Here is a 9,952-nt window from a genome sequence, read left to right as displayed (position 1 = left end):
ACTCCGCACACACGGCAATGTGGTTGACTCTGAAGTCCCCAAAAGCCTAACAACATTGTGTGCCGTAGAGCCTGTACTGTGCTGTCCTGCTCTATGTTCAAAGTCTTTCTGCAATGCCCATAGCCTGTCAATGAATTTAAAAAAGAACTCTATCTAAACTTCTTCAGCCGTTACTGTGGCCGTTAACAGGTCATCTTAAAAAAGGGGGTCAGATACTTACCTGGCAGGGGTGAAACCATGATCAAGAAGGTGGTTCGCCCAGGACGAGGCTAGCCCATTGCACTTCGGGTGTGCTGACGCCTGCGATGTCCCCAAATGCGGGATACTCAACTGCAAAATTTGTGGTACTGGGTGACTGCGCTCGCGAAAAAAAAAGAAAAAAAAAAAGGGGGTCAGCAGTTTGAGAGTTTGTCTTTCTTTCCAAAGATGTGAGCACGGATTCCAGGCCGGCACTGCAGTGAGGTATTAGGGGGTGCCGCACTGTCAGACATACCCGCTTTCACATGAGACGTTAATGCGTGCCCCCCAGCTGGCCTCTCTGACACATTTCCACGAGGACTATTTCAAAGAAGGACTGGGGAATCCTCGTCAATAACTACCGCCACAAAAAACAGATGAATCTCCGCCATGGCAGACGGTGAATTTCGAATTGAATAAAAATCTGGCATTTAAAGTCTAATGATGGCCATGAAACCATCGTCACTTGTTGTAAAAACTCATCTGGTTCATTGATGTCTTTGAGGGAAGGAAATCTGCCATCCTCACCTGGTCTGATCTACATGTGACTCCGCACACACGGCAATGTCGTTGGCTCTTAAGTCCCCTCGGAAAGTTGAAGGGCAACGAGGGTGGGCAATAAATGCTGGTCCAGCCAACGATGCCCACATCCCATGACTGAATAAAAAAGTGATCATTATCATAATAATAATAATAATAAACTTTATTGTTACAAGTAGGCTTACATTAACACTGCAATGAAGTTACTGTGAAAATCCCCAGTCGCCACATTCCGGCATTTTCAGAATTCTGAGAATTCAAAAGGCCAGGATTCTCTGATCCTGAGGCTAAGTGTTGACGCCGTCGGAAACGCCGCCGCGTTTCTCAACGGCATCAACACAGCCTCAGGTTCAGCAATTCTGGCCCCTACAGGGGGCCAGCATGGCACTGGAACGCAGTGGCTTCCTTCAAAACCCCGGCCCCCACGCAACATGGCGCAGGACTACAGGGGCCGGCGCGGAAGAAATGAGTCCGCCAGCCAGAGAGGCCGGTCCGCCGATCAGTGGACCCCGATCGCGGGCTAGGCCACATCGGAGACACCCCCCCCTCCTCCCCGCACAGGCCACCCCCCGACCCTTCCACGGCGAGTTCCCGCCGGCTGAGAGCTGGTGTGGACGGCGCCGACGGGACTTGTCGTTTTTACAACGGCCTCCGCAGAGAATCGCGTGCCGGCGTTGGGGCGGCGTGGCGGCGTGGCGCGATTCTCGCTGGTCACGGGGATTCTCCGACCCGGGCCCGGGCTGAGAGAATCCCGCCCAGAATGTCCAAATGACCTAACAAGCACGTCTTTCGGGACTTGTGGGAGGAAACCGGAGTACCCGGAGGAAACCCACGCAGACACGGGGAGACCATGCAGACTCTGCACAGACAGTGACCCAAGCCAGAATCGAACCTGGAACCCTGGCGCTATTAAGCAACAGTGCTAACCATTGTGCTACTGTGCCACCCTCTCATATTGCCATTTGTGGGATGGTGCTGTCTGGGAAATTGACAGCCACAATACAGCCACAATAAAGCTCTGTAAAGAATCTGTAAAGCACTTTGGGATAACATCTGGTCACAATGGGTGCACAAAATTCTGGGAGCCAAGTAACGAGGAGACAAGCTGTATGTTTACAATGTAAAGGCAAGGGAGAAGTGCCCTTTGCTGTTCTGCCAAGACCCAGGCAGCAATACGGAGGCAACCATTAAAAAAAAAATCACTCACAGTAAAGATGTAGAATTAAGGTCATTTGTATAAAACTTATTTTAGGTCATCTGTAAACATCCAAGGAAAATTCCCAGCTTTAAAAGACACTGGCTGGTATTCCCCGGTCGTTCCGATTCACTGTTCCTGCCGGCAGCGAACCCCCACCAGCTGGTTTTGCCGCAGCTTGGGATGGCTTCAATGGGAAATCCCACTGACAATCAGCGGGAAGATAGAGTCCCGTGTGGCTGGGGAACCGGGGAATCCTGCCCATTGTTGCTGTTTACTCTTTGAATCCAGAGCTTGTTTGATGAAGTCTCTTTACCTGCTATTTTGATTTAAATGAGTTGACGTCTGAAAGAATTTGCCTTGATTATTTGTCCTCCTATGTTTGCACAACATGCGCTTGGCAGGCCTTCTCCCTTAGCTGTCATGCAATCGGAAATCGTCAGCTGCATTTGTTTAATAACGTTGTTTGTGGAATCATAAAATGAGACAGCACCAAAAGAGGCTGTTCAGCCCATCGTACCGATGCTTGATCATATTTTCTATAATAGTTTCTCGCCGACCCGTCCCGCCATCACCTCCCTGATCAAATGACCCCGCCTGACCTCCGGGAGTGGGATTTAATTTGCCCCATATTTTAAGCCCAGTGACACTTAAATACTTCCTTCTAAAGAGAAAAGGCTCTGCTGTCCTGCCGAACCCTTCTCTGCATCACTGGACAAGGTGTGTAGAGATTAACTCTCCCTTCCGGTGATTTTAAAACAATCTGTTGCAAATAAATGTGTTTCCTCGAAAAGATCAAAGCCACCTTGGATGCTGATTTGTATTAAAAACAAATAAAAGAAGACATGGCAATTTTGGGGCAGCACGGTAGCACAGTGGTCTGCACAGTTGCTTCACAGCTCCAAGGTCCCTGGTTTGATTCCCGGCTTGGGTCACTGTCTGTGCGGAGTTTGCACGTTCGCCCCGTGTGTGCGTGGGTTTCCTCCGGTTGCTCCAGTTTCCTCCCACAGTCCAAAGACGTGCAGGTTTGGTGGATTGGCTATGCTAAATTGCCCTTAGTGTCCAAAAAGGTTGGGTGGGGTTATTGGGTTATGGGGACAGGGTGGATGTGTGGGCTTGGGTAAGGTTCCCTTTCCAAGGGCCGTGCAGACTCGATGGGCCGAATGGCCTACTTCTGCACTGTAAATTCTATTAAATGATGGCGTTTTTTAAACTTCTCTTTAATTGTTCCAATTAAGGGGCAATTTAGCGTGGCCAATCCACCTGCCCTGCACATCTTTGAGTTGTGGGGATGAGACCCAAGCAGGCACGTGGGAGAACATGCAAACTCCACACGGACAGCGAACCGGGATCCAACCTGGACCCTCGGCGCCGTGATGCAGCAGTGCTAACCACTGTGCCACTAACCACTGCACCAGACTTGCTGCCGTTTTTAAACCTCAGCTTGTGAGTTGTGAATGGAAAGGATTTCCATTCAGTGTCGACAGAGGCATCACAATAGCTGATCTTAGTCGGGGTGAATTACAGAACGCAAAGCAAAGACGGGCACTAATATAAAATAACAACTCCCCCAATACAGAAAACCATTCTGGTCTCAAGAAGCATGATATCAATAGATTTAAATTTGAGCTGTTTTGTTCGAGGCAGTTTGGACAAGCTTTAAGTAACCGCTCTTTAATGAATCTTGCCACCCTTTCTTCGGTCACTTTAAAAATGCATTCAATGCATGGAAGTCAAATCCAGCTGCTTCTGACAACACCACATATAAATGGATGAAACTATTTATTATTTTCTATCACTGAGCATTTCTTGAAGGAGCGATGGTCAGAAGGTTAGTGACACTGGCCCCAAGGTTAAGGCGGTATATTTTACTGATCCAGACCCATTGACCCATTCAGCTAAAAACCCTCAGGTGCATTTCACTTGAAGTCACCGCAGTAATAAATCCTAAGATGCAATATAATGTCCATTGTCAATTCCAAGTCGGATGAATCATTGGAGCTTTTTCTCGGAATTTCTCCCAGAATGTTCTGATCATAGGGATAAACAATCAGAGGAAGTTCCCGGCAGAGGTTGGGGTGGGGGGGGGGGGGGGGGGGGGCGGGATCTGAGCATTTACTTTGCTTCAGCCAAAAACGAACAGACCTCCATAGGTCTTGAATTAATTTATTTGTAGTTCTGCCCACACATTTGCCTTTTAGTTTTTTTTCCTCAGCTTGTACCGGATATCATTCCCAAGCCCTGTTACAATCTTGCTGTGCCACATGTTCCGTTTGTGTATGTAAGAAAAGAAAGAACAGTATGTGCATTTCCCTGTTTACAAGAACAGGCGGCGAACATGTACACTCCTCAGTGTCATGTAAGCAATGGCAAAATTCTGCATAATGCATCAGCAAATCACTCAGGGGCCAGCGTTTCAGTGACAAATGCAGCTCTAAGGCCCCGGTTGTCAATGGTTACCGCGCAGATAGGTGACAGCTCCATCTCCATATCTTTCAAAATATGTTTCAAAGACTGCTCAACCCTTAATCAGTCTGAAGGTTCGTTTAAAGTGGTCACCACTTCATTGAATTCAGCAATAGCGCAGCTATGTGGTTGGTTCACTGGGAGTCCCTGTGTATTGAAACTGAAATATTAAATATTAAATTAAAAAATTAAATATTAAAAGACCTCATCAGCACTGAACAATGACTGGTGATCACTTATTCCACCTCCGACACCTTTTCTAGATTTTCCATTGGTCACATCAGGTGTACAACAAATACCGTGGAATTTTACCACCTCAATGACATTCCTTCTGTGATGTGATATGTGCTCTGCTAATATCACCTTGGCAACGATGGACACAAAGCATGCCCTCCAGTATGACTGAGGTTAAGGGTTTAACATCCCAGCCTGAATCCTGGGCTGTGGGTTCCAACCTTGGATAGCTGGCTCCAAACTCAGAATGTTCTGATCATAGGGATAAACAATCACCGACTTTTGGCTCTGATCACAGATCCAATTCTGGCTGCACCCCTTCCCACCTACCCCACCCGTATGTAATCAGAAAGCCAGTTGGCGAAGGACAGAACACAAGCCAACCTTTACACACTGTGTTATGAACATGTTATTTCAAGATTTATGTTTTAGGAATATAGGGCGGGATTCTCTCAGCCCAGGGCCGGGACGGAGAATCCGTGCAACCGGCACGAATCGCGCCATGTCGGCCCGCCGTCGGCCCGCTGATTCTCGGCCCGAGATGGGCCGAGCGCCCGTCGTACAAAAGCTGAGTCCCACCGATGCCGTCCACACCTGGTCTCAACCGGCAGCAATTAAGGGTCGGGGGCGGCCTGTGGGGGGGTGGAGGGGTGTCTGACCCCGGCGGGGGGGGGGGGGGGGCCTCCGATGTGGCCCGGCCCGCGATCGGGGCCTACCACTCATCAGGCCCGCCTCTCTGGCTGGGGGCCTCCTTTCTTCCGCGCCGGCCCCTGCAGCCCTGCGCCGTGTTGCGTTGGAGCCGGCGCGTTGAAGGAAGCCACTGCGCATGCACAGATCCCGCGGCGCCCAATTGACGCCGGGATCAGCAGCTGGGGCGGCGTGGTACGCTCCAGTGCCATGCTGGCTCCCTGCAGGGGCCAGAATTGCTGATCCTGAGGCCGTGTTGACGCCATCGAGAAACGCAAAGGCGTTTCCGACGGCGTCAACACTTAGGCTCAGGATCACAGAATCCCACCCATGACTATTAGTTTTGGGAATTGCAGTTTTAAATGTAAGTTAAGTGGACAACACCTGCGTTTGAGAAACTGAAAAACACTCCTCAGATAATTATCATTGAAAAAGGTCAGAGGTGGAAGTTTGAAAACATTAAACAATAGGTAACCCATTTCTAATTCTTGGTGGAGACAAGGGGCGGAATTCTCCGCAAGGCCCGACGCCGTAATGAAACCCGGAGAGGTTCACAACGGCATCGGAAGCCTCTCCCAGCCCCCTATTCTCCCCTCCCCGGGGGGATAGGAGGGCCGTACCGGAAAAGCCGGCGGCCGGGCCTTGTCCCTGGCTTCAAGGCCCGGCGTACCAAGAATGACGCCGCGGCGGTGTCTAATGACGTCAGCCGCGCATGCGCGGGTTGGACAGCTCAAACCCGCGCACGCGCGGTTGCCGTCGTTCCCCTCAGCCGCCCCGCAAGACGTGGCGGCTTGATCTTGCGGGGCGGCGGAGGGGAAAGAGTGCGTCCCCTTGAGACGCCGGCCCGACGATCGGTGGGCACCGATCGCGGGCCTGTCCCCTCCCGAGCACGATCGTGGTGCATGATCCCCGATCCGCCCCCCACAGGCCCCACACTTACCTGGCGCGCCATGTTCACGACGGCAGCGACCAGGTGTGGTTGCCGCCGTCGTGAACAGGTCGGGAACGGCAGGCCGCTCGGCCCATCCGGGCCAGAGAATCGCGGGCTGCCGTGAAAAACGCGGCCCGTGTTTCTTCGAGCGGCATGTCGCAAAACCGGACACGCCATTTTGGGGGGTGGGTGGGAGAATAGCGGGAGGTGCGGGAGCGGACCTCCCGCTATTCTCCCACCCATCATGGTTGCCGCTGGACGTTTCTGTTCCCGCTGGAAGTTCACCCCCACAAGTAGATTTCCCAGTGGCATAGGATGGCTTCAATGGGAGATCCCAATGCCGAAAGGGCAGGAGTAGAGAATCCAGCAGGAGTAGAGAATCAGGAGTCAGCGAACAGCGCACCGCTGAGAACACAGGGCTGGGGGACCGGAGAATCCCGCCCCAACGCTAAATTAGCGGAACTTGCTTTGTTTAATTCTTATACGGTAAACAATTTTGTTCAAAAAGTAATATCTGGTGGCCTAATTCTTTCAGGTAATAACTTGGTATTCGAATTTCTATTTAAAAGTTAATGGTCTCCTTTGGCCATAACAACTATTGCAAAGATTTCTTTAGATTTGCACAGTGGCAGGACGGTGGCACAGTGGTTAGCACTGCTGCCTCACAGCGCCTGGGACCCGGGTGCGATTCCGGCCTCGGGTGACCGTCTGTGTGGAGTTTGTAAGTTCTCCCCGTGTCTGAGTGGGTTTCCTCCAGGTGCTCCGGTTTTCTCCCACAGCTCAAAGATGTGCAGGTTAGGTGGATTGGCCATGCTAAATTGCCCATTGCCCCTTAATGTTAAAGGCTGGGTGGGTTACGGGGATAGGGTGGGAGATTAGGCCCAGGTAGGGTGCTCTTTTGAAGGGTTAGCGCGGACTCGATGGGCCGAATGGCCTCCTTCAGCACTGTAGGAATTCTATAATTCTATGATTACAAGCAGGCAACAGCTGCCACAGTTTCATTCGGATCTTATTTCCAGGGGGTCATGTGAAATTCCCAGTTAATGCTCGTCACCTGCATACAATTGAATACAATGAATCTGCCATTAGTGCCCAATCCCATTCCACATTTCCTGCCATTTGCTTGAATCCCAGAACTTCCGTCACACATTCCTGAGTGCCTGCAGCAACTCCACTCTTCCTACCATATGCCCAACATTTGGCAATAGCACTCATGTCTTTACCTTAATTAAACAGACAGATAGAAGCAATAGTTTACCGCTATCTCCCCAATATAGAAACACTGGGAGCACAGAGTTGGGAAAATTCCTGACTTCACAAACCTGACTTGGGAGGAACTACCTAAATGTTTGGATTTTTGTTCTGGACTGTACGATTCCTTCTTTTGTTCCCATTTCGTTTATTTTATTGTTTTGGTCCATGTACCAATAATTGGGATGTGCTTTTAAGTAGAGAGAAGAAAGCAGAAGACTTGAAGTTTAAAACAGTCTGCTTGGCAGAATACTGCAATCTCCGGCTTTGTGTTTGGGAGAAGGAGAAGCCAGACTCGTCGGCACCAAGTTGATGAGAGGGACCAGTTTTGGGGGGAATCAGTTTCATTGGTTAACTGGCAACCAATGGGTTGGCCAGGGACCGTATTCTGCCTGACAACAGTCACAGTAAGAACTCTTACAACACCAGGTTAAAGTTTGTTTCAAACACTAGCTTTCGGAGCACTGCTCCTTCCTCAGGTGAATGACAACATCATGACGACAGTGATTGGTTCCTGCTGGGTGATGTATCTGAGGGAATGTATCTGTATCTGAGGGAACCTCCCAGAAGTGATCAGACTTCAGAAGTGAAGGGAGCTCTTTTCCCTCTCTGCTGCTTGCTGTCCGAAGGTGGAATGTGAAGATCTTTTAAGCGTATCAAAACCAGCAGCTTGTTGCTCTTCAGAGGCTGAAGTAAAATAATTTATCCATTGTTTTGAAAGCAATGAGTGTCTAGTATGTCCCTTGCTGTGAATCTGAACTGATGCTGAGTCTGCAGGGAAGGTGGACAACCTTGTCTGAGAAGATCATATCAAGCTTGGAAGAAAGGAAGTACAAAACCAGAAGCCTGAAGTTCAGAGAGACATTGACTGGAGGTCATCCATAGAACCATAGAAACATTACAGCACAGGAGGCCATTGCTAAATTTATGGTGGGTACCCAAGAGAACCTTTGTTGAAGTTCACCCCTTTTGCAGTTCTTTGCGTTGTGCTGTAGTGCTGGAACTGTACCGAGTAACAGCGTGCTACTTCACAGCTCTCACCTGCAGGCAATTGCTATTAGCATTAGCTGCATGCTTCTCCATAAAGGTAGTCATTTAGATACAACTATCCCTGATGACAAATAGGAATCATGAGCACAAATGTTATTAACTGTGATACACCATCATAACATCATCATGCCATATACTGCGGAATTAGCATCATCAATGTTGTAATTATTGTTTAACTTAGGTTACATCAGCCCTTACAAACGCAACATTAATAAACTGCAAATTGGATGAACCCAAAGGGTAGCAGAGGTCTTCCACTAAGTTTAAAGTAGGATATTCAATCTCTTAGTTCTGTCAATATTCATAAATCATTTGAACTTTGTTGACATCATTGAAGGGCAACTGGGAAAGGGCAGTAAATGCTGGCCTAACCAGCAATGCCCACATCCTGTAAATGAATTTTTAAAAAACTAATTTGAATTGCTGCTTAATAACCCATTTCCAAATGCACTCATGTGGGTTTAACACACTCATGTGGGTTTAAGTAGGATGCTGTTTCCAAAGGCCGGTGCAGACTTGATTAACAAATGGCCTCTTCTGCACTGTAAATTCTATGATTCTACAATTCCATCTAGTATCTTGTATCGGCACCATCACCAAGCATGTCTACTTTAACATGTGGAGCATGTCCTTGGCATTTGACCTCGAGGCAATTTGATGTAACCTTTAATTGATTAAGCTATGTACCTTACCAGACAAGTAAAAAATATGTCAGCACTTGGGAAAGATAAAGTGCAGACAAAAATAAAGCTAATTAGAAAGACAGTGAGCAGAGAATGCATTCTGAGGTTGTATGTGGCAAGTGTGTCTGCATGATTGCTCATGTGTGTGTGTCTCTCTCTCTCTGTGTATTCGTGACTATGTGTGCCCACTTGTATGTATATCACACACATAATTTACAGTGCAGAAGGGGGCCATTCGGCCCATCGAGTCTGCACCGGCTCTTGGAAAGAGCACCCTACCCAAGGTCAACACCTCCACCCTATCCCCATAACCCAGTAACCCCACCCAACACTAAGGGCAATTTTGGACACTAAGAGCAATTTATCATGGCCAATCCACCTAACCTGCACATCTTTGGACTGTGGGAGGAAACCGGAGCACCCGGAGGAAACCCACGCACACACGGGGAGGATAGCAGACTCCACACAGACAGTGACCCAAGCCGGAATCGAACCTGGGACCCTGGAGCTGTGAAGCATTTGTGCTATCCACAATGCTACCGTGCTGCCCATATGGTATATGGTTCTGTGATGCTCATGTGTGTGTGTGTATCTGACTATGTTTGAGTTTATTAGGGTTGATGTAACCTTAAGTTAAACAGTAATTGTAATGGTGATGATGTGTAATGCTGCAGTACT

General features: G+C 48.9%; 1 pseudogene; it reads left to right on the top strand.

Moving 5' to 3' along the window:
* The first annotated feature begins 212 nt into the window (after nucleotides 1–212).
* Nucleotides 213–364, top strand: LOC119951113 (annotated as a pseudogene).
* The last annotated feature ends 9,588 nt before the right edge of the window (nucleotides 365–9,952 follow it).

The sequence above is a fragment of the Scyliorhinus canicula genome, chromosome 16 (assembly GCF_902713615.1).
Source record: "Scyliorhinus canicula chromosome 16, sScyCan1.1, whole genome shotgun sequence".
Classification (NCBI taxonomy): Eukaryota; Metazoa; Chordata; class Chondrichthyes; order Carcharhiniformes; family Scyliorhinidae; genus Scyliorhinus; species Scyliorhinus canicula.
Note: the sequence above shows the minus strand (reverse complement) of the source record. Positions and strands in the feature narration are given on the sequence as shown.